At 36.5% G+C, this 24,134-nt stretch overlaps 1 protein-coding gene and 1 long non-coding RNA gene across 6 annotated transcripts in view; one reads left to right on the top strand and one right to left on the bottom strand.

The window, feature by feature from the left end:
- Nucleotides 1–24,134, top strand: part of LOC143207936 (protein trachealess-like) — a 231,661-nt gene that overhangs the window by 9,733 nt on the left and 197,794 nt on the right. The gene's annotated exons all lie outside the window — the stretch shown is intronic.
- On the bottom strand, nucleotides 946–23,933 carry LOC143207940 (uncharacterized). The gene is made up of 3 exons (XR_013008788.1): nucleotides 22,290–23,933; nucleotides 20,386–20,474; nucleotides 946–1,751 (listed from the first exon to the last, which is right to left on the bottom strand). It is a non-coding gene; the product is annotated as an uncharacterized LOC143207940 (long non-coding RNA).

Genomic DNA, 24,134 nt, shown 5'->3' with positions numbered 1-24,134 from the left:
TATATCGCCATTACCGCCATTTTATTATAGGCTCCTCATAACTATCATCGACCGATATTTGTCATTAACTGAGGACATACAATTTTCAGCAAGCCTGAACTATCAATTTTGCTAACACCTTTACGGTATCGATCCAATTTTGACATTTTTCCCGATCTCCGGATGATAACTTCGAAGACAAGAGCGTCCTATTGCAGTTATCTCGATTAGATCTCACGATCCATCGATCGACGTGTCAGTTACCCGGAATTGTATATTGTTCCGAGTATCTAAATTATGGAATAGACATCTTAAGTATAATAACATTGTATCGAGAATGTTGCCGATCAGAAAAATGTAATCGGAGGTTGGATTACCGTCCACGTTCGATACCGATTCGTGTGGTTTTCTCGTCCGGCAATCTAGGAAATTGATAATGGAAGAAAGTCGTTGGTGAATTTTTTTCTTACGGGGAATTGTGCGCTATCCGCCCCGCCGCGCCGCGCGGAAAATTGTTTCGCGAGAGTTTCAATTTCATTTGGAACGATCACGATTCTGCGCCGACGATTTTACCGTACTATTGATGGTCCCATAACGGCGTTGCGAAATATTAACTGGTTGCTCGTTATAAACTTTACTGATGATAGCGAGTACTAACTTAATAACATGTTAAGAATACCTATGCTATTGTCATTAAGTAATTTTATACAAAAATATACGAAGTACGAGCAAACCTTGAAACTACTTCAAAAACAATTTTGTAGTATGATCATTTTTATGCAAAATAAAAACTCAATTGTCTGAAACAAGAATGAAATGAAAATGTACTTTTTCTTTCAATAAGTCGTAAATAGTGTAACAATATTCCTAATATAACTAAATAAACTAACTAAATGTACTCTACTATACTACATACACAAAATACTATAAATAGCAGTACTTTGTTAATTGAATAATTCAGTCTTGTATTTCGCATATTAACTTTGCAACAAAAGCATCAGATCTGCAGTCAATTATGTTATCATAGATTATGTTATCATAAGTAACATATCCACAATAATCTCGAAAGATAATCAGTGTTAATCACATAAAAATGTTTAAATATTACATGCACTAAATATGCCACACATTTGCAAGATTAACCATGTGTTTATCTCACCTATTGAAATAAATAGTTATAATTAGACAGCGGATCTTTATGAAAAATAAAATGTTTACGCATCATTTGCAGGGAAATGAAGCTAGATAAAAATCTATTTGTTATATACATAATTGTAATTGTTTGAAAACAATATCTTCATATTTATATACTTTTCTAATGTTTTTATGCATAAATGCATAAAGATCGTCTGTCTAGTTATAACAAAGCTGACTTTTACGCCACGGTAGAAATCTAATAAGATTCGATTGTTGAACGGCGTGTAATGGTACGGAATTAAAAAAGCGATGGGAAGACATGAAAAACAACCCTGTCATTTGTCCTTACTCACCCAGATTCTCGTCGATTAATTAGCATCGGCGTGATAAGCTGACGGAGGGATCGATTGTGACAGCGCTAGCGAGAACAGTGGCGGCCGCAAGAAATGGCACACAAGAAACTTATTATAATCCGTGGCTCGTCCAGGTTATTAGCATTCCGCTATCAATTATCCAGGAACTCCAACGTTCAAAATAACGACTGCGGAGACGCTCGCTGTTCGACTCCGTCGGCATCTTTCTTCTTTCAATCGGCGGAGCAAACACGTTCTTTAATCACTTGAAATCATTCCGACCTAAAACATATTGGGTTGTAAACTAAGTCTTCCTGTTTCTTGTACTCTGGGCTTTTTCTTGTCAGAAAACATATAGAAAATATTCATCGATCAGTTGTACAGGGTGTCCCAGATTTTCACGAACGACGGTGTAGCTTTCGTTTTCATTCATCCTGTTTCCTCATAAGATAAAATGTCTTTGCTGTTTCTAATTAACATTGTGGTTATAACATGTAGTTATCTAGGGTTCAATTGCATCAAGAAGTTTCATTTATGAACATGTAGTTTAAGTCTTCTTCAAACTTTGACATACGTTTTTAAATAATAGTTGTGAAATTTATTGATTAGCATTTCATTTTCTTATTTCTCGCACAACATAAGAAGAAGAAAGAAAATCAGAATGTACTACAATATACTGTAACATACCTAAATGTTCCAGAATATATACTTATATACCAAAATAGAACAAAATATACTCGACTATACTAGATGTGTAATGTTAGACACTTTCAAAATATTAAGAAGGAAATTAATAACATATATATTTATTATACTAGGTTCAGAATCTTCATCACAAAACCGACTCGGTATTATCAAGTAATTTCTTCAGAATTGTGTACAACGAGTATAGAATGTTCAATGCTTAATGATAAATTGAATTCGATACACATATCTAGCTCGATTGAAAAAATCATAAAGGATTAGCAAATTACTTAATCGTCAACCCGACTCTTAAACCCCTCACTTTAACTGGCCGAAGTAGAATACTCCCTTACGCAAACATCCTACTTCTACTTCAACTTCGCCGTCCCCCCTCTGCCGCCTTTAGACTACATTCAGGTTAAAATGGCTCGAAAGAATTCAGACGACGACGTTTGCTTTTGACACACCGTCCCCGATGGTGTCCAACGGATAGATTTAAGTGGTGCTCGAAGTATAATGTCACAGTAGTTGCTTCGCGAAAAGTATGCCCATCCTTGATCCGCGGGAACGGGAATACGCAGACAGTGTTGACCTAGCGGTGCGTCGAGCACCACTTGTTGCCGTGTCGTACCTTAAGTACTTCTGTCAGTAGACTCGGAGCTCTTGTGGTTACTCTCAAGATGGCCTCGAACCTCTATCTCGTATTGACGGATGCAATCGTCCTGTATTTGCATCAGACTAAACAGTTCTGATAATCGTCGCTCGTTAATCTCCGCTGGTCTTCGCTAATCGAACTTATACCGCCCCTCCTCCTCGTACACGCGTTGCATCTGCTCGATAAGTGTTCCTACGTACGGTGTAACAAATCTCATACTACTTAACAGTAAATCTATCAATACATATAACACTAAACCTACCTCGGTCAAATGACCGGTTTTATTACATACTTTTATGGAAAATAATGGAATAAATTTCCTTGTCCAAGCATCCATCATATCGCAAAATTACAGACGATCTCAATAAAGTACCGTTGCCATTTTTATAAGGCAATATATACTAGATACTTTTATTTAATGCTTGGTAGGTTTAGTGTTAACACATGAATATTAACTACAATATTAACCCTTTGCACTAGGAACTATTTTAACTCAAAAATTAAACATTTCTTCCGCCCTAGTATAAATCCATTCTAAATTGATATAATACTTAACTGTTTAGTAATTGATTAGATAGCAACATATTTAATCATGTAAACAATATTTGGAATAATGGTACAGCAATTTTTATAGCGCTAAGGGGTAACTTTATCTACCAGAAGCTTGTCAATATGCTTTTCGACAGTAGTGCCATACCAAGCTTAAAAATCTTCTTTTATATCGTATCTGTGATTGTAAGGAAAGGATCAAAAAAGAATAATACAATTTTACCGATGCCCGGTACGAAGAATTACCGATCAAAAACTTTAAACAGCAATATTTCAAAAGTGAAATTATGTGACAAGCCGCGTTCTTCCTTACAACCACAGATATTACAATACTAAACTAAAGTATTAGATTACGTCACTGGGGTTGACTTGTTAGTTTGCTATTACGTTAAGTTCGAGGATCCATTAAAAAGTTCTTAGCCACGGACCATTTCAAATGCTTCAAATTATACGCATAAATTAATTGAATTTATGAAGCAAACGCCCACACATTACACAAATTTATATTCGCATATTCGCAATATCTAAAAGAAATGTCTACAACATTTGTTTAACACATATGCAATAGGTTAGTAGTGTATAGAATAAATTAAATTAAAATATTTCAATTAAACTAGTCTTTAATATTTGGTATCAATATACAAAGGGAATTGTTAATTAAAAGATTGTTTAAGTAGATAATCTTTTTAAAAATCGTCAGGACAAATGTTTCAGTAAGCACAATAATAAGCAATGAATGCAAATATTAGCGTTACCGATTTAAATATTCCATTGATGCACTTTCAGTGCACTTTCAGTGCGAATGAACGATGTCAGTTTGCATACATGGTCATTACAATAATTTCTTAGACATGCTACCTTAAAGGGCTCAGCTTCCACATTAGGATATTACAATTAACTCTAATGAGCCTCATCGTATGTTGACCTACTTACATCTTACCACCACAAGCAAGACGATGATTAATGATCTGAATGGACTGCAGCGGCAGTACCCTTTCTTACACGGAGATGCAAAATTATTCTCTCACGATGTATAAGAGTTTCTAGGATAAAACAATATGTATATTTGATTTTATTATTTACCAAAAAAATTTCTATTATCCCATTACATTATGATAACATGGTTTAATTCAGCTGAAACCATTTCCGGGATATTTGTACTTATCTTCGTGTTTGATAACTAATTTTAAAATGTATCATTTGAAAGATTAATAAATGACTAAAAGGTATCGAATGTTTCAGATTTAAAAAGCTCTCATAATCAATGCAATTCTAAACATAAATTGTTGGGATTGTAATTTTTATCAGTGGCCCCAAATCGTCATGGCAAATTCGTACGCCCCACACGAATATCCTAAGACGTTTAATATGCGAGCACTGTTTGCCAGCCATTTCAAATTCTCACATCGTAATTCAGCGGAACAGTTTCGTAGAAGCTTTCATGAAATTTGTTAAAAGCAGCACACGTGAGAACCGGTTACACACGTGCCGAAGTGGCGAAGTGATAAATATGAAAGACTTAAGCAGCATGATAAATCACACGAGCGGACGCGCGACATCGGATCCTGCTATAGTAGAAAATATTTGTAAAATCATCGCTTTGCTCGAACGAATCATGTTTATGAGTTTCGCCTCTGAATTTTATAGCTTCATTAACTATTACGCTCACTATTCGCGCGTATCTCTACAAGTTTCTTTTTGTTTTCGCACATGAATGGATTTATAACTCTGTTATGATCATCGAATATTACACACTTAATTAAAAGTTTCCTGTCACTGAAAAAACTGGGGTTTATTTTGTTAATACTAAAACTACAGGAATAATATAATAATACTAAACTATTGTATAAATTTGTTGCTTTGGGCATAGATTATGATAACAATCGTCAGATTATGATAAATCTAGTAAGATAGTTATAGTATTCATAGTATTTTACTTTGTAGATTATTTTTAAGGAAATTAATACATACTGAAACGTTATTGTAATTAGTGCTAATAAAATCACGATTGAGTAATTTACTACGCTATCACAGTATACGGTCTCTTGTTAACTACAAATGGCAATGCATAATATAAATCGTAATCAGACGTTTATAATTACACTATCAATTGCGTATCTTCGTCGAGAGTCGCTCACAGTGCGAATGACGAATTAAATTGCAGAGCCTGGCTGTGTACATAATATCATCCGACTGTTTGTCTGGCGATTGACAGACAAGCCACAGCCGATTTGTCATCAAATCATAATATTCCGACACGAAAAATAGTAAGCCGCCGTTAACTCATCTACATCTGATAATTCGAAATGGTTAATAAATCAAATATCGTAAATAAATTATTATTTCGTTAAAGTATACAATATGCGGATTTTATGCATTCATGGCAAAAATGAGTGGGTGTAATTTATAACGTTGGAAACAGTAGAAGAATTTAACAATGTTATGATTTTCAACCTATTAAACATATTAAAAAAGAAAATAACTTTCTATTTCACTCAAACTTGTCGCAATTCAGGTAGAGAACATTTTTATTTAAAATAATGATGATAATTCTTACCATGGAAAAGCAGTGAAACTACACTGAATGCTTATTATTATTTTATGGAGTATCGATAGTACTTTTGAGAGATCCAACGAAAAATAAAATTTTTAGGGAACATTAAATAATATTTAAAATGCGAAGACCATATGACTAGTCGCCCGCAATCCCACGGTGTCACTGACGCCGCTAAATGGGAGCGTGTCGCTGAAGGGTTAAAAATGCAGATTGAACAATCGAACAAGTCGTCCGTTATGACATGGCCAGAAACCCCGCTACTAAGTACACTTCCCGAAATTTCTATAAAGCCACCTTTTATAAATAAATTGAAAATTGACAATTATTTTTCCCTTATTTCTGTATTACAATGAACGTTGTCTCTTCAACAACTTGAACACTAAAGTTTCCATTCTCCAGAAATTGCCAATATTTTGACTATGATAATTTCGTTATAAAAAATAGTAAAATAATAAATTTGGACTCATTTCGAACCCTTTACTTCCGCAGACCATCGCCCCCTTTTTCTAGAATATATTACAGATGAACAAACTGAATACGATACACGTTTTTAGTCGAAAATGCTACAAATTGAATCGTCTTTTTCTGATGAATCAACTACAGATTTGTATCACGTAGGAAAAATTAAAACAGACGCAAAATGTAAGAGTAGATAGCACATTCTATCTGAATAGCAACAAAATATGAACACAGCTCTTAGGGAACAACTAGTATTTTCAAAATATTCCGTGAAAATGAAGGCGGCTTCGTAAAAGTTTCGTGCACCGTGTTCCGGAAACATTGTTCCTACGATCAATCACGCAGTTTGTGTCAATGCACTGATAATGCAGGACGATCGGGGGCTCGCGGGGGGTCGAATTTGATCGCGAGTCGACCAGTTAAAACTGGCGCACGATTATCAGTCGTACAACGACACGCGTGGCCGACGTACACGGACGGCTGAGGGACACGGTCGCACAGGCATTGAGAGGCATTATTGAATGATGGCTCGTCCAACTGCTAATGGGGCCGGACGCTCGCGCGACCGACCAGAGAAAGAGAAAAAGACGGCTGGAGAGAAAGAGACAGGGACCCAGGAAAAAAGGCCTCGTAAGAAACGCGCTGTTCGCCGTTGTTGCTGTTGCACCGATGCATCCGATGGATGCATTCTTCCGCCGTTCCCCGAACCATTCGATGCCAGCAGAACCGAAGAACCCGAGACTCGGTCTGGCCTGGACCTGAGTCTTCCCCCCCTTTCTCTCTTGTCTCTCTCTCTCTCTCTCACACTCTTGCTCTCTCTTTTTCTCTTTCCGGAGTATCAAGCGATAGTTGCGAGAGTCTGCAGGCGTAGCCAGGCTGGCTGCTGACCAACCGATAAATAAAATAACCCTTCCCCCAATCCCTCTCTCTCTCTCTCTCTTTCTCTTTCTATCTGTTTCTTTCTTGCTCTTTATATCTCGGTGTATGTGTGTACACGCGGGTCTCTCCGTGTGTGGGACATCTCTCCGCGACCTTCGAGTAATGTAATGGATGAGATTACACGAAATTGAAGAACGTGGATACACGTTTCATGAAATTTCCGTTTCGGATTCAACGGTTCGTTTAATTGGTGTTGACTCCGAGGAAATTAGCTCCGCAGTGGACTGGAAATGTTATAATACCGCTTCAATAGATGTAGAGGTCTGATGGCATCCCCTACCAACCTCAGACTTACCAAGAGGCTAAATTCAGTCTGCAAGGTAAAAGTGAGCACGACTTGTTTCAAAAGATGCACATGCTGGTGTTATTAGATTTTTTGTAGGCGGTCGCGTCAAGGACTTGTGAAGGTCAACTTCAATTCTTTCATTGGAATCATATATTTTCAAAAGTGTGCAAAATTGAACAAAGTGAAATTTTGGATGGAAATTAAATGGTTTTAAAAGATGATTTGTAGGCGGACACGTCAAATACTCATGAAGGTTAACTTTGTCTTGTTCGATGGAACCATATATTATTTTTGCGCATCAGTCGATGCAGCTTTTTCTTTACAAAAAGTCGCATTATATATAGGTTATGTCCTTCGAAAGATCCTCTTCTTACCGATTCCACTATTTGCTCTCTCATGCTTTCGATACAGATTTCTTGGAGTACTTGTCCGCGGGCAACTAGTTTCTTCGGATTCGTTTATCAGTAGAGTTGTTATTTCCTGATGAGAGTATGAAAGGGATGGATAATGGATTTTATTGGGCGCTGTTTTGCCTCGTTACGTTCGTGTTTGTAGGCTTCGCGGAGCAGCCACAACTAGCTTGTCTAGCAATTTCCGGTTACAGAAAGTAAAGCAGTGTCCTTATGTTTGTAATTGTGGATACGGTTTCTGACCTCGTAACAATATTTTTACTGTAATTATATTTTCTTTGTGCCCAGGGGGTTATTATTCTATTTGTATTGGCCATTTAATTCTGTCGCTCAGATGCGTCTGAAATAATTTCTAGCTTTTCTGATTCCTGTCAGTACTTAGCTACTTGTGTTGCTCAGACGCATTTATTCTGTTCACGGTTCTACGAGATTTGTTGCTGCATGAAACATTTTCTTGTTCTTCATTTTATTGTCTTCAGTAGTTACTTCTTTAGATTCTCCATAAGATGTTTACTACAATAAATATTGTAAATGTCACCTAATTATATACTTCGCGATGTGGTTACTTGATGATTATATGTACTTCATATGGTACGTGTTACAACCGTACTGTTTTATATCCACGAGTTGTTTACTAAAATGAATATTTGTAAATGTTACGTAATTACATGCTTCACGAACTGCTTTTTCCACCACTCTTTATAATTAATTAATTTTGTAACTAATAAGGAAATGATTCTTTTGGAAGAAAAACAAACCTTCTTCCCAGTTCCACATTACCAATTTCATAAATTTAAGAAGTTCTACACTGAACATTTACGTTACATTAGTGTCACTTGTCTAAATTAATTACCGCTGAAAATCTAGCTGCACTGAATACTTACTGTCTTCTGAAGTAATCACATTTGAACATTTTGTCACGTGGAGAAATAGTACGTTTCACATACTGTGGCTCTGATCAGCCAGTGTATAATATCCAAAAATTGGCAAAGAAGCGTTTGAAGCGAATGACCGAGCGTGACCCCTTAAACTGGAAAAGGATAATTGGCAGCATGCACCTACACTAGCTATGAGGGTTCAAACCTCCGCGCTGCGATAACCCGTGCACCGTTCATTTCAGCATCGCTTCTTCACACTACGCAACATCCACTTTGTGTTTCCTCCAGGTCTTTTATTTGCTCTTCGCCGTTTTATCCGCTAACTTTTGACCCCGCGAGTACCCTTTTCCATATCCTCCGGGCACATTTCCCCGTGATCGTTTACCTGTTCGCAATCCCATCGATCCATGGACTTCCCGTACGTTGGTGTTCCTACTCCCTCGCGTTGCCCTTTCCCTTGGCCGAATTCTCCCCATTGTTCTTTCTTTTTCTGTTGATCGGCCGATCTCCGTCCCGCCACCATCCGTGTCCCTCTCGAATCCCTGGGCCGAGCTGCATGGCGGGGTACCCGTGTGCAGCCCGGTAGTTGGAAGCGCGAACTTTTTTCTCAGCTATCGGCCAGTGGATCGCGCTGCGATGCTGGACTGCAATCAGAATTGATTATAGCCTGCCGAAACTGCGCCGCGGCCCGGCGCGTTCATATTATACAACTCGCCTGCGGCTCTGCCGCGTTTCTCGCTCGCGCCAACGGGATACCAGCTCGCTCGCTCGTACGACGGCTCCCCCTCGAGTCAAGATCATTCGGCCGACCCCCTCGATATGCACGGCTGTCCCGTGCCCGACGTCACTGACCCACTCGTGCCGAGCCTCCCGAGGGATCCTCGTCCTTTGTCGGAACGTTGCCCGCTTTCCTTCAGCTTCCTTTTTCCCGAGCCCAGCGACCTACACCACCCCGAAAAACGGCCCGTCCTGCCTGCACGCTGGATTCAAGAATTTAGTGACATTTTGCCAAAAAATCTAGATTCTAGCGATGTCACTGGACGTCTGGTCCCGGAGAATTTCTTGTATATCAACGTCGTCCATGTTCGAAATGAGATACCGAGGCTTTCCCATTCAATCCGAACCCAAAATCTTCCAAAAACCAGTGATCTCACTCTTTACTTATTCGTCTATGAAGTTTTATTACAATTTATTCAATTTCCTCTCTAAAGGGTTCCAATAAGAGCTACTGAGCGTCTGCCACATCTTTTCCTTTCTTCAACGCAATCCCCCACGCTTCCGCCACGGCCCGATCACGTGACGCTTTTCGTCTCTGTTGTGCATGTGTCACAATGTCACGTGACTACTCCGATACTACCAAAAAGAGGGTAACATTCTTCTCTCCATTCGAATCAATTCTCGTGATCTGGGGACACTCGTGGTAACATATTTCCGATGTTTGTGATGACATCTGTAGGTCATCACAAGTTTAAGCATGGGGCGTTAAAAGATATTACTTAAGGAGTAAAACAAATTGGAAACAATGGAAAGATTAAAAGAATTTAGACTATATCGATATATCAATTTCAACGTATCCTCGAACGATGACATCATTTTACTAGCCCTTATGGTTCCTAAACGCCAGCACTCAAGGGTCCAGCCAGATTAAAGTAGTCAAAAATATCTTCCAGCCGATTTGACCGGTTCGATCTATAGTTTATCAAGAAACAACTCTTTCCAACAAATTTCAGCTCTATGTCTGTAGGTGTCATTACGGGGAGCAAAGAAACCCCCAGTTTTTGAAGCTTAAGAGATCTCACTGGAAATTAATTTAATAATCGGGTATTGTCATTAACACTATCTCCAATTTTTTAAAATATTTTTAGCTAGTGTGCGTCATAGATTAAAAAAAAAGTGGTAATATTGCACTCGCTGAATTTTGTCCTGTCATGTTTAATCATTAATACAAGAGCTATTACCTAATGAAGACATATACATTTTTATGTTGTGAAACTGCGTTGCAAAGATAGATGACATGCCGGTACATTGCTAATTTAAACATTTCTGTGGGTTCGAGATCCCGCTGTTACCGGGAATGTTTCCTACGAGAGGATGCTTTATAGTTATCTTTTATTATACGGCCATAATTGCATCAATCATTCATGGACATCAAGATTTTATTTCAAGACTGCCACGTACACCGCTGTGCTACAAAGTCATTAAAAATCGCGTACATTGTCACCGAAATTACAGTTTCCTTCAGTTCCCGGACAGGCTATCCAATCAAAGAAATATCCCGGGAATGTTTCCCGCGGTACAGGGGCAAGTAATATTCTGCAGCATCGGAAACGTTAATTAATGGGTCGCACAAGGGTAAAACCGAAGGGTGTGTGCCGCAGAGGTGATTTAATATCCGCTTTAATTAGTTTGAAAAACGCCCATTCAGAAAAAGGGAACGGTACGTCTCGCACGCTACTTCGCTACGTTTTATTTCGCGGCACTTGGTATCAAGGCCGTGTGCGGTTTAGAGTCCAGCGTTCAGCCAGGTGTTTCAGAAACACCGATGAACAATTTTGTACCTCGCAGACTCCAAATTGAATCTGCCCGAAAGGGAACACAAGTGCGGTTGCACTTCATTTTTTATGTGTACATCGAATTCCTCTTCAAATACAAATAAATGTGAACTATTGGATGAAATGTGTGATCGGATTTCTTTAAACATTGTGACAAGTTATGTTTATCGAAATTTGTGACTTTTATTTTAAACGATAAAAAACGCAGTTTTGTTACAATTAACAATTTTTGTTGGGTGACGCAATCTTCACAAATAAATAATTGCGCGAAAATGAAAATGGCACCTCTTAATTAAAATTAATGGAAGACCCTTTATTAGACACGTTGATGTAAATTTAACACTAATCGTACTGATCACAAAATGTGATCGATATTTGTTTTATAACAATTACAATACTGAATGTATTTATATTTCTCTAAAGAATCATCTTTGTAACTTGAATAATTATGAAGTGAAATTATTCGACAGTTTGATAAGACAGCGAAAATCGAGCAATAATTTGTATGTATTATTTTCAACTTATTAAAATTATTAAACAAAGAACTTTTTATTTCGTTCCCATTTTTCGCAATAGATGCAGAACATCCTCCAGACACTCCAGAGTCTCCTCCAGGTAATTAAAGAACATAAATCACTCAGGGATATTAACCGTCAGTTTTTGTAACTACATGCTTATTTAATATGATTTAATTAAATATTTCCAAGTTGTTACAGTGATTTTGACAAATTCATTTCAATTTAAGAAAAATACATCTTTTTAGCCTTAATGTGCTTACACGAATAAGGAAAATTATTCCACGTACACGTAAATAATTCAATAATCAATTGCTAATAAATTAAAATGTTCATGTGACTCCAGACCCACGAGAATGAATGAAAATAGTATTATTTAATATAAACATATTAAACAAATAATGTAGTATATCCTGACTTATTTTCTGATGTCGCTAATAAACCTAGCAGTGATGCGACATAAAACTATAAATAAATAAAAAAGTATTCTGCAGAATCGTTTGTTTTGCTTCAGTAATTTTTCTGAAAATGTGCTCTTTAATTTTGTAAATTAATTGAGTAGTTTTTTAGTTTGTAGTTTGTACCTAATACTAAAAATGTTTAACAGTAACGAGACTCATTCGTTCCTTATAATTTCTGTTGAGATAAAATCTTGCCAATAATCTGATAATCGTTCAAATTTTAATCTTCATGTTTGTATGTGCATTGGTGCATCTGGTGTATCGAATTTTTAACATCATGGGAGGTCGACATTACCTAGCATTTATCCCAAATCACATGGCTGGAACATCTACTGTTCGAAGGCTAGATTGTATTGTTCAACCGACGTTACTTCGAGTCTTCCACCTCTGAAAAATCTGTCAAAGGTCTCGTGGAACTGGCTCGTTTGAGCCGCGGTCTCCACGCGTCGGGGCTACCGGTATTCCGTGGCTGGTTATACGTAACGCGCGCAAGAAAGCAGACATGTAACTGAATAGACTTTTTTAATGGCCACTAAATTCTCAGGAAATTCCAGCGGTCTTGAGTGGCAATCATTGGCCGTACCCGATATTTCTCATAAATCGAGAACTGTATCGCCGGAGTCAAGGTCCGCTACGGGAATGCGTATTTCGCAAACGTCCAACGGATAACTTTGAGGAACAAAGTACCATATTAGTCGTCATTCGCTGGGAAGCGGGTAAAAGTCGCTGTCTGTAGCTTTGTATCTTTACGGCGATATAGAGTCTCTATTATCTTGACGATCATTGCGTGTTACGGCAATTTGTAGTTTATTAGCCCTTTACGGTGCGACGCTTTCACCTTTTATATGCATTTTTTAACCGACTGCGTGGGATCATTTTTATTAACTGTCTAAAATAACTCGCGATTGTGATCGCCTTTATATCTCAGAAAATATGGAATTTAAACAAATTGAGCTGCATCTATCTGATAAATGTCTCCAAGTGCAACGTAATTAGTTCTTAGGAACAAAATAAAAGAATTTTACATCAATTGTTAGCAACAGAGACCAAGTTGAAATTTCTTTCTTTTTTTTAATAACTTCAATAAGCTAAAAATAATATTTCGATATTCTTTAATTCTCTTAAATTGCATTGTAAAATCTGTAGTCTAAGAATTACTTACCTACATCATTTTTATTATAATTGATATAACATATATTTTGGGCTAAAACATACTGCTTCGATATGGCTTAAAACCTCAATCTAATATTATGATAAAAACGAATGGAAAATCTAATTTTTCATTTAGTTATATGTAATAAATAACTGCTAGGGTGTGTCGTTTATTTCTTATAGAACTGTGCAAAATGATTTACGCGATGTAGAAAACAAATCAACCTGTGAAATTTTATGCACATTCATTCATATGTTCTACTAAAAGATACAAACTTTGATTCAGAGTATTAGTTTAATATGATGGTATATTCTCTTTCACACACTATTCTTTTTTAAACATCTTTATAAAAACGAGATTTGATAACATTGTTTATAACATTGTGTAGTGTACTTCGCGCCGCATTGCTCTTTCGATTTTATTTATACACAAACTGTGAAACCGAAATGAAATTGCTATGAAATTTTGTGCTCACTAAAAATTGGTTTAATATTACAGTTAATGATTAGTGAATTTTTATCAGTATGTCATAATTTTAGACAGCGGATTTTATGCATTTTGTGCAATTTAAAAAAGTAAAACCATTAGAAACATTTCAAAATACTGCTATATTATTTTCAACCTATTAAACATATTAAGAAAGAATATAAATTTCTATTTCACTCCAGTTTGTTGCAATTCGATTAGAACATTTCTATTTTGCATAAACATCCGCTGTCTAGTCATAATATTTAGCAAATATGTGCAGCAACAGCTTCCTTAGTGCAGATGCGTTTTTCCCACGTGAAATGACACCGAGTGATATGCGCCAACTATGAGTAATGAAGCCCATTGAACCGTGAAATGTGAGTTTTTATCAAACTTTCCCGTTGTGCTTCTTAGTGTTCGGGCCAATACCCTTTTTCTGGATTTATTACGTCAACCTTATTACAGCTTATGCAACTGCTGATAGAAAATCGTACTCCAATATTGCAGTGCGTAGATGGTTGTTAGTAGAAAGCTATACCCATTTACGTGACACGAGAATGGCTTTGAGAATCACGCTGTGCGAGTCTATTTTATATGCAAATAGAAGCTGTCGAACGTTTTAAAAGAGTATCTAAATATAACGCCGCTTATCAGTTGACAAGAATTTTGTGCATGGAATCTGACACATGCTGCATTTTACTTTAATGTTTCTTGAAACCACCCCAAATACGGAATACATCACTAGATCGCGGATTTTTCTACAAAATAAGAATTGTACGAGTCAACTGTAGAAAAGGGAAATTAAATAAAAATAAATTTTTTCTTTTGATTATTTTAATAAGTGAAAATTAGTGTAATAATGTTGTATTTCATCTATTCACTTTTGTCAAGATTATCTTTTATTTATGAACAGCTCGTAACGAAACTAGTGGCATTTCGACACAAATAAATCATTAAGTGTTCGCACCAGAACTAGTCAAACCTTTTCGAAAGTCGACCAACTATACTGTCACTTATGAGAAAGACTAAATCAGAATATGAAGAAAAACAGAGTGGAAAGAAAAGTGACCAGAAAGGATATAAAAGAAAATAAGAAAACAAAATTAAAACAATAAGAGCAAAAATCGGAACGAAGAATGTAATGACGAAGAAGATGAGTAGTATTCCCTCGTATGCCTCGATCCATATAATTCGAACAAGCTATATGAAAAATAAGTGCGCGCATACACTGTAACGATTGGGTGCACGAGGAATGCTCTAATCAACATGATTTGTGTCACGATCGTGGGGGCAAGTTTTTTGTACGAATGCAATTATTTTACATGTTCTCATTTGCTGTTATAATTTAGTTTCATAAATATTTTGATTCGGGGATGATGTCGGTGCACCGTGCTCGCTCAAAAGAGCATTTTAAAATTATTCAATACAACATTATTAGGTACGATACGCTTTCGAGCCATACGGTTTAATTTCTAGAATTTGATATTAGGGGAGGCAGCTCGGATTGATTAAGTGTGGGGTTTTAGCTGTCATTTGTTACCAATACCTTGGATATTGTCATAAACGAAACAGCCATAACTTAATCATCTCACACAGGTATTTAAGATTGTGGTATAAAAATTTTTATTGTAACGAGCTTGTTGTTCAAGAAACGTGCGTATTATAATACAATAAATAATAACAAGAATTTAGCCAAAAAAAAGAAAAACTTGTACTTCAAGACTATCTGTTTACATTCCTAAAAGACCAGTGCCATATATCTAATAATTCCTCTAAAAACAATTCTTAAAAATCACTTGTCTTCAATATCGGTACACGGGAAGCCCCCCTCAACAATAAGCATCGGTATGCAGAAGTGACCATTGCGAGCGATACAATCGAATGTACACGGCACTGAAGTAAATGAGAAAATACCAGTACAGCAGGGCGATGACTGCCGCCAAATCCTGCGAAGGCTTTAACGGCTCCTCTAATTTTTACACCCTGTTGGAAGTTAATAGGAAGCAACGAAGAAAGTGTGTAAGTGGCCGGTGGATGTCGGTGTCGCGGCGCGTTCCTAGGGGAAGCGAGTAAAAAAAATGTTTCTACAACCCCTCGACAGTTCTGACTCCCTAAAGTCTTCGAAGCGTAACTTAGCATACTTTATTTGATTTTTTGTATTGGATAATAGTCTCAGGTAATAGGGTGCCTGCGAGTCGGCGCGAAGTTCAACCCGAGAAAACGGGAGCAGTGTGCGAGAGGAGGGAGGCCCAGCGAATTTTCACGCCCCCGCACTACTTGCATTAACAAATTTACATTTTTTAAATGGAAGGGTCGTGCTCCCAGGGTGATAACTTGCGGGCCATTTGTTCCTCGAAGAAATGAAACCGCCGGCGACATCGCGTCTTAATAAAGAATCGATGGCATTTAGCATGTTAAATCACGGGCTTCGAGTGCCTTCGTTTCTGTTATTGCCGCGAATGCGATACAGAAAGATCGGGTTTCCTTATTGATTATTTTATGTGTTTGTTACATCATCGCATCGTTATTTCTGGAACTGATTCGTCACACCATGTATATCTGATTTCTAATATTGTTCGATTCACTGTTTATCTCCGTATTAGGGAGATTAGGTCTGAAAGAGAAAAATATCCTGGTAAGCAAATAATTTATCTCAAGGTCATATTATTCGATAGTTCGAGGCCATTGATATCTTTTTAAATGGGTACGTACGTTTTTATTCCCGTCATGCAATAGTTAATGTTAATTACAGACCTATTACAGAAAAATTGATATTATGTTAAACTGAAATAAGTTTTCTTTATTGTTGTTTCCATTACAGTTGTTTTTTAATTCTATCGGTTTATGAGGTCTCCATATTATGTGTCGTCGGATAAAATATAGGTTCCTATTTTGAAAAAAATATCAATGGCTTCGAAATGTCTAAAACTATGAATTTGAAAACATTATTGCTCGCCATGTTTATTGTCCTTTCAAGACAGATCACGTTCTCCTGTGACATCTTTTTCTATTTGTAATAATAACAGAGATACTTAGTACAGGGTCTTTCATTAAGAAGTGTTATTTTAGATTATAAAAAATGCTGTTTTTTTTACAATTTTACTAACCACGTCTAAAGATTTCTCATCCTGACGAATAAAAGATAATGTGAAATTTAAAATGACACCTCTGAATAGAAGACCCTTTATAAGTTGGGATACTATACATATTGTATATTCTTATTTGATCAATGGTTTAGTTTAAACTGATACACGCTACAACAATAAAATAACGTAACAAGAACAACACATACAGCTGATTTAATGGAGTGGCGCAGAAGAATTTTGTATTCATTAAGATATGCAGCAGTGCAACTGGTTTGACAAGCTGCACGAGTCTGGCATTTGGGAAAAATGCATTACTGTATATACATATAATGCCAACATGACTGTGTTTTGGATTTTTAAAATTCATAACACGCCTGTACTTGTGTGTAAACTGTATAAAAACTAAACTCTTTATATAACGTTAAATCTGCTGCTTTAATTCATTAGCTTTTTTCATGGAGATTATTTATCTCCATTGGTAGCAAACAATATATTACAGTCCATCTAGTAATAAAGATCTGCTTTTAAGATTGAAATTTAACATAATCAATGTTTATAAAACAAAAAGTTTGTGTATCAATTGCAAGACACTGGAGCTAAGTATAAATTTATATTTTTGATGAATAATTTGAATACAGTGAAAATAAAATATATTAATACTCGTAAATTACATCTACTCATTCTCGTCATAAATGCATCATCTCCGGAGTCTAATGATTATCTTTGCTTGTTATCAATCTTGGAAAAGAATAAATGAAACATTCAGTCTGAACATGTCGAGAGCTTGTAAACTCAGTTATTAGAACAGAAGAAAGTGCCCATTAACGTATAAACGTCCATTCTATTCGCAAAATCAGGCGAATCACGGTCCCTGATACGCTTTACTTTAACCAACAAACGAGATCTCGTTTCGCCGAGTAGGTTCCCTTCATAATTTGTCCGGTGTACCTTGTTTTTCTCCTTAATGTCTGCGCATTTACCCGCTATCATATTAACCTTTTCGTTTAAGTACATATTAGGCTGCAACGTGCGCCCATTAGCATTACATGAAACCGCGACGATAAGATCACGGACTATTCTATGCGAACGCCGATACGTTTAAACGGACGATCGACGTCCACTTACGGATCAAACATGACCTCATTACCTAATGATTGACTGACGGTAGTAAGTCGGAATTAATCGGCCCGGAGACATCGGGAACACGTAAAAAAATTCTCCTGTAAATTCCTCGCTGTTGTTAGTTTCCAGGAGTAATAACGAAACACTTATGCGAACAGTGGCCACAACAGGAAATCGTTGGAGTCCGAGTTCCCTTTCGTTAAGATTGTTGTAAATGGTGCACGTGAAATGTGCGTATAGTTGTTCAAGAAATTTCAAAATGTAAACTCACAATGCACAAGTTGCATTAACAAGATATATGAAAATAATAGTGTAACCTTGCGGTTTGTCGGTTCTTAAAAACGGTTTAAGAACAAGTTCATTCGGCTGAAAGTTGTCAAATTCAGAAACCGGCTCTTAAAGTTTAGGAATTAAAAAAACCGGTTTTAAATGCTGGACTTAATATGTGAATATGTGATATGTGATAATTTATCTTCATAAACGAGGTTTGACATGCAAGTCCACAAATGCATTCTATTACACTATTTCATGTGGCAGCACTTATCGATGCCAATTTTGTGGACATATTATGTTTCTTGAAAACCTATTTCTTGAAGAAAACTAGTAAATAAAATAAATGGTTATAATTCATATTTTGTATAGATTTTAGTGACTGCAGTTTATTTATTTGTCTTTGTATAGAATATATTTTATTTTATTATTGCTTTGCAGTTCCAAACAAATATATTTTAATATGTATGTAAAAAATTATAAAACACAAAAAATTTCTAAAATAAGTATCAAATAGCTTTAATCTAGATATATGTATAAAGTTTTACATTATGGTTATATGCTATAATACCTCACGATATGAATATTCGTATATCTATCTATCTCGTATATCTATCTCGAAAATGAGAAAGCATAAAAGGATGCTGAAATACGTAATAAACATTTTCACGTGGTCTATGAAACCCTATCAAATGTTTCCATAAATAAAAGTGTTGATATAGCTTTTCTAATTCGTACTACAAACTCGTAATTTTAAACAAATTTGATGACGTTATTTTACGAAGTATGAGAGTCTATTATAAGTTAGCAGTTTAAGTGTCGTGGTTCTCCCCGCAATAAACGGAGGAGGCTCTAAACAAGAAGACTGCCGCGCCGGTCTTTCGTCGAATATCGTCCTCGAGGGGTCAGAACAGGGGCCACCGATACGGTGGGCATCAATCTAATAGTAATGAGCAGTGATGCTGGGCGGAAGACTTTGAAATATACATTATGCGGGGATTATGTTTATGCATGCGAAAAAGGCGGTGAGAGCATTTTTCTTTTGATATGCGTTTCGCGCCTCCCGCGAGGAGCATCTCTCCGTGCCGCGGGATCAGATTTGAATAAAAGTATCTGCCGAGTCACTCTGCCGGGGAGCAATTCGCCAGCTGCTTTTTACAACTGCGTGCTCTCATTAAATATGTATAGATTCGCGCCCCGAGCGTGTTCCCCCAATTCGGCTGCTCTCTTATATATACCTCTTCGATAATAGAACCGCGCGAACGATTACGAAAAACATATGTTTTAAAGATTGCACGCCGCGGGACAAATATATCGTACATCCTATCATTTTTTTCCAGATTCACGTGATCCGACGCGCACGGGTCATACTAAATCGTTAGGATAGATCAGCTCCGTGGAAAAAGCGGTAATTTTCAAGTCCAATGTGGTCGCGTGATTTATTTAATCCGTACGACAATCAATGGGTACTTATCAACACGCGCTTATCATTTTTGCTATGTTCCTGTTAAAAAATAGTAAAACCGCTGTTGTTCCCCGTATTTTGCATGATTATACATTTGTTTATGTTAACGACATAAAACTATACACTAAAAGTCTTTATACGTTTTACATATACAGGGTGTCCCAGGTTTAAAGTTCCAAACTTTTCAGTTATATTAACTGAACTAAGATTATTTTAAAGTCACCCAACTATAAACACCTATAACTTTTGAACCAGTGAATTCCTAACATTAAAACTTGGCTTTTCGGCATTTTTTCGTCAAAATCTACAGAATTACATTTAAAAGCGTAACATTTTTTGGCCCCCTGAGGTGAAGTTTAGCCTTAACGCTTTATCAAAAAGTTATAATCAAGAATATGGAAACTTACTTAACTTTTATGTGTGGGGCTGTATGACATTTCTTGTTGAGACTCGTAGAATATGTTGATAAACTCTGGCACTTCAAACCTGGAACACACTGTAGAAAGGTTTTGAGGATGAAGATATGCTTGATTGAGAAGAATGAAGATATAAAATGTAAAATAAAACTGTAAATATATAAATAGTATAGTGAAATAATTAATTGAAGCCGGAAAATACAAGTAATGTATCATAAATATTATCAATCGGTAGAAGTAACTATTGTTAATATGAATGGAAAATATCTGCTACGATAAAACTGAAACGAAATAAATAATTGTGATAATTAAAAATATATCCGTCTCTATCATAATTGTTGTGTTAAAGTTCCAATGACTCTGACTGCTAAAGTAATTATTAAATAAATTAGAATTATGAAATATAATTTTTGGTATTATTCCTGTTTACTTGGTTTGTAAGAAAGAATTTCTATTTAATAATTAATTCTTCCTGTTATCATATTATGTCTAAATATGATTATTAGTAAATAAATAAGTAAATATAAAGTGTTAGAAATGTCCATAACTATATAAATAATTTACCTTATTATTAAAAGAGCACCACAAAATCTGTCCCACTACTTTTATTTAGGTCGACACTCTAGGTAGACGATTTTAATAATTGCTCTGAAAGATAATCTTGGGGGTAGCCATGAATATTAATATTAAGTCTTTTTGTCATTAATAATAACATTGGCGCCTTATTTTATCGAGAGGCGACAAAATTCACGCTTTCATTTTTCTGTTCAGTCCGTTAAGTCGATGATAATTTATCGGCTAATTGCTTCGAGCGATAATATCCGTAGACGTCGAAAACGTTAACTGACGTGATTAAAAAAGACAGTAATACATCACCCCATCCAATTCAATCCATGATAACGCACTTAAGATGAATAATATAGATAACCAGGAGAGGGATCAATGAATATGTGATCGCGGGCACTCGATTGAGATTAATTGGTAATTACGGAGGGGCGATAATATTTCGCCAGAAATGAAAATTCCCTTTAGTACGCAGGCCGCGCGGTTCAAAAATATATTTATTATTTAGGGAACATCTCTATTATAGTTACATCCACTTATATGCAGACAGTGGATCTTCATACAAAATACAAATGTTGTGTTTGAATTGCAACAAACTGGAGCGAAATAGAAATGTTTTTCCTTTCTCAATATGTTCAACAGATTGAAAATAATGTAACGGTGTTTTTAACTTCTTCTAATGTTTTTAACAATAAATGAAATAAAACATTACTATAAACATTAAATAAAATAAAAAATGATTTATATTTAGAATTTGTTTGTTATACTATTCAAATATGCAATAGGCTCTTACCATGGAAAGTTACTTTACTTTTGGTGTATCAACACAAGATTAATTGTTTAACTAAAAAATGTAACTGTTTCTAAACTTTCGACCGATAGTATACATTATAGTCTTAGCGTTAACTATAATTTAGAATTAAAAAAATCGATGAAAGACATTTTCAATCCTCTTACGGCGTCATACGTTTGAATATTTTTTTATAAAAATCGAAATGTTGTACCTAATAATGGTTCATTCATCCCGATGTAACAGAAATGTAACGCGAACGATCGTATCATGTGTAAATTACAAAAGTATTCGGATCCATGGCGTTGCACGCTCGTGAATCATCGAACGCAATCTTCAACATACATAAAAATGAATGACTCGCGCGAAACGAGATAATAATAAGACGGTCCGCGCCGTTTCTCGTTACTCAGAACGCATACAAATCCAAGGGGTTCTCTGCAGAAGTCCTCGCGATATTTCATCGAAAGTACAAACACGATGGTGTGGATATCTCAGTTAAATCTGATTTTAATGTAAAGCATTTTTAGATTGTACATACCTACATACCTCCTGTCGGCCGTTGAAACTTTTATCGATCTCTTTGAAATGGATTCCCTGGTACAATGCGAGTAATTGGATTCTGTTACCATTTCTGTGGAAGTTGAAAGACCATTGTTATATATACTATTTCTAAAAAAGTGTGTAATAACTTACGTAGGATGTATCCGAAATTATGGTACATAGTAATTATGATACATATGGTACATAGATCGATAATCTACTTGCAGAAATAGGGGATGGTTGCTCAAGTTTTACACCATATAAACTTATAGACTCGGCATAGGTATGGGATATGCATAGAACGCTGTGTTCTAAGATAACGGAGTACATAAGTATCTGGTGCTCACAAGTCACCACGACACAAGATAATTCAAAATGGAGGATAGCGATATAAAAACGAGGTATACAAGTATATTTATATATTATTTCGTAAACATTCGGAAAAATGCTGCAAACCTATTGCATAAAGAATTGTAAGGAACGACAAACCGTGATACAATTATATCTTTTAGTAAGTATTTTATACTTAATGTCGCATACACAGGTGTTCCTATTTGTAAAACTCAAGGTGACCTCGATTTCGCCATGAAAACAAACTGGTTTTGAAATTTTTTCTACTGATATCTAATGTGCACTGCATACCCTGCAACTCTTGTTGTAAACTTTTTTTTTGTCAGATGACTGCAAGTGGGTGAAAAATCGTGCGTCACGTTAAAGTGAACACCCTGTACATTCTTCTTACTAAACACATATGTATGTATTCTTCTTTTTAAGTAAAGTAAATTGCGAGGAAGATTTCATATTTTCAACATCGACATTAACGGCAAGAACATGTACACTTTAATCAGCCACATTGGTTCACCCGATGTATTATATTTACATGTGTCATCGACGGTGAAGTAACAAAGTCTCTGAAAAAGTGAGGTTATTGCTGTTCTTGCATAATTATCTGTACATATATGGTAGTTTATAAATCGTATTCCTTGTTACGCAATGATTCTCTAGTATTTAAATAGTTGTTTAATATGCAAACAAAATTGGCTTCATTCAATGTTTTCTCGTGTTCATTGGAGAAATAACTTTTGCTGTATCCTAAACCGTACCCACATGATATTCTCAAATCGTATCCACACGAGATTCTGAAATCGTATGTCGTCGAAGAGTTAATATTCAAATGTTGTGTAGTAAGTGCAGAGGAGGGCCGAATGAGAGTGCAACGGGCATCGCAGTTTAAATGACTGCTGTACGGAGCAATTTGCAACACTTTAAGCGGGAATGATTTGTTCGGATGCTTCAGGTAGCTGTTTACGAACGGAGGACCATCATCAGGGCCTCGGTGAATACACATCCGATTTCTTTAGGCCGCGAGCGTCGGGAGCTACGCGACTGCTCAGCACAGAGCAGAGCAGAGAAACGTGAATGTAGGTAAGCGCGACTCATCGGGCCCGACACCGGTTAGGTCGAGTTGAATCGAGTTGATAAGGTTAACTGAGAGCTACGGGGGCGTAGGGAGGTCAAGTGACCATGTGGGCGGCACTGTTCGTCGTCGCCACATACCGTCGCGATTAACTCCGTGTCAGTATACATATACATATAGTCTACGTATGCACGTCTCTGTAAACGCCCGTGTAAACGCGGCTTTCGGCCCGAGCGCGAACCTCTGATTAGACCAAACTTCCGATTAAACTGCCCTAAGAACGCGTTTAACGCTTCGTTCACCGACTTTTCTCACCTAGACTGCGAAACTCGTGACCAACACTCGAGCACTCCAGTTACTGTACTACATATCTAATAGCTCATCTCATAAGATTTTTCGGACATATCACTTAGGCGGAAGTGGACA

This window comes from Lasioglossum baleicum, chromosome 4 (assembly GCF_051020765.1).
Source record: "Lasioglossum baleicum chromosome 4, iyLasBale1, whole genome shotgun sequence".
NCBI classification, from domain to species: domain Eukaryota; kingdom Metazoa; phylum Arthropoda; class Insecta; order Hymenoptera; family Halictidae; genus Lasioglossum; species Lasioglossum baleicum.
This window is presented reverse-complemented; position numbering and strand designations above follow the sequence as displayed.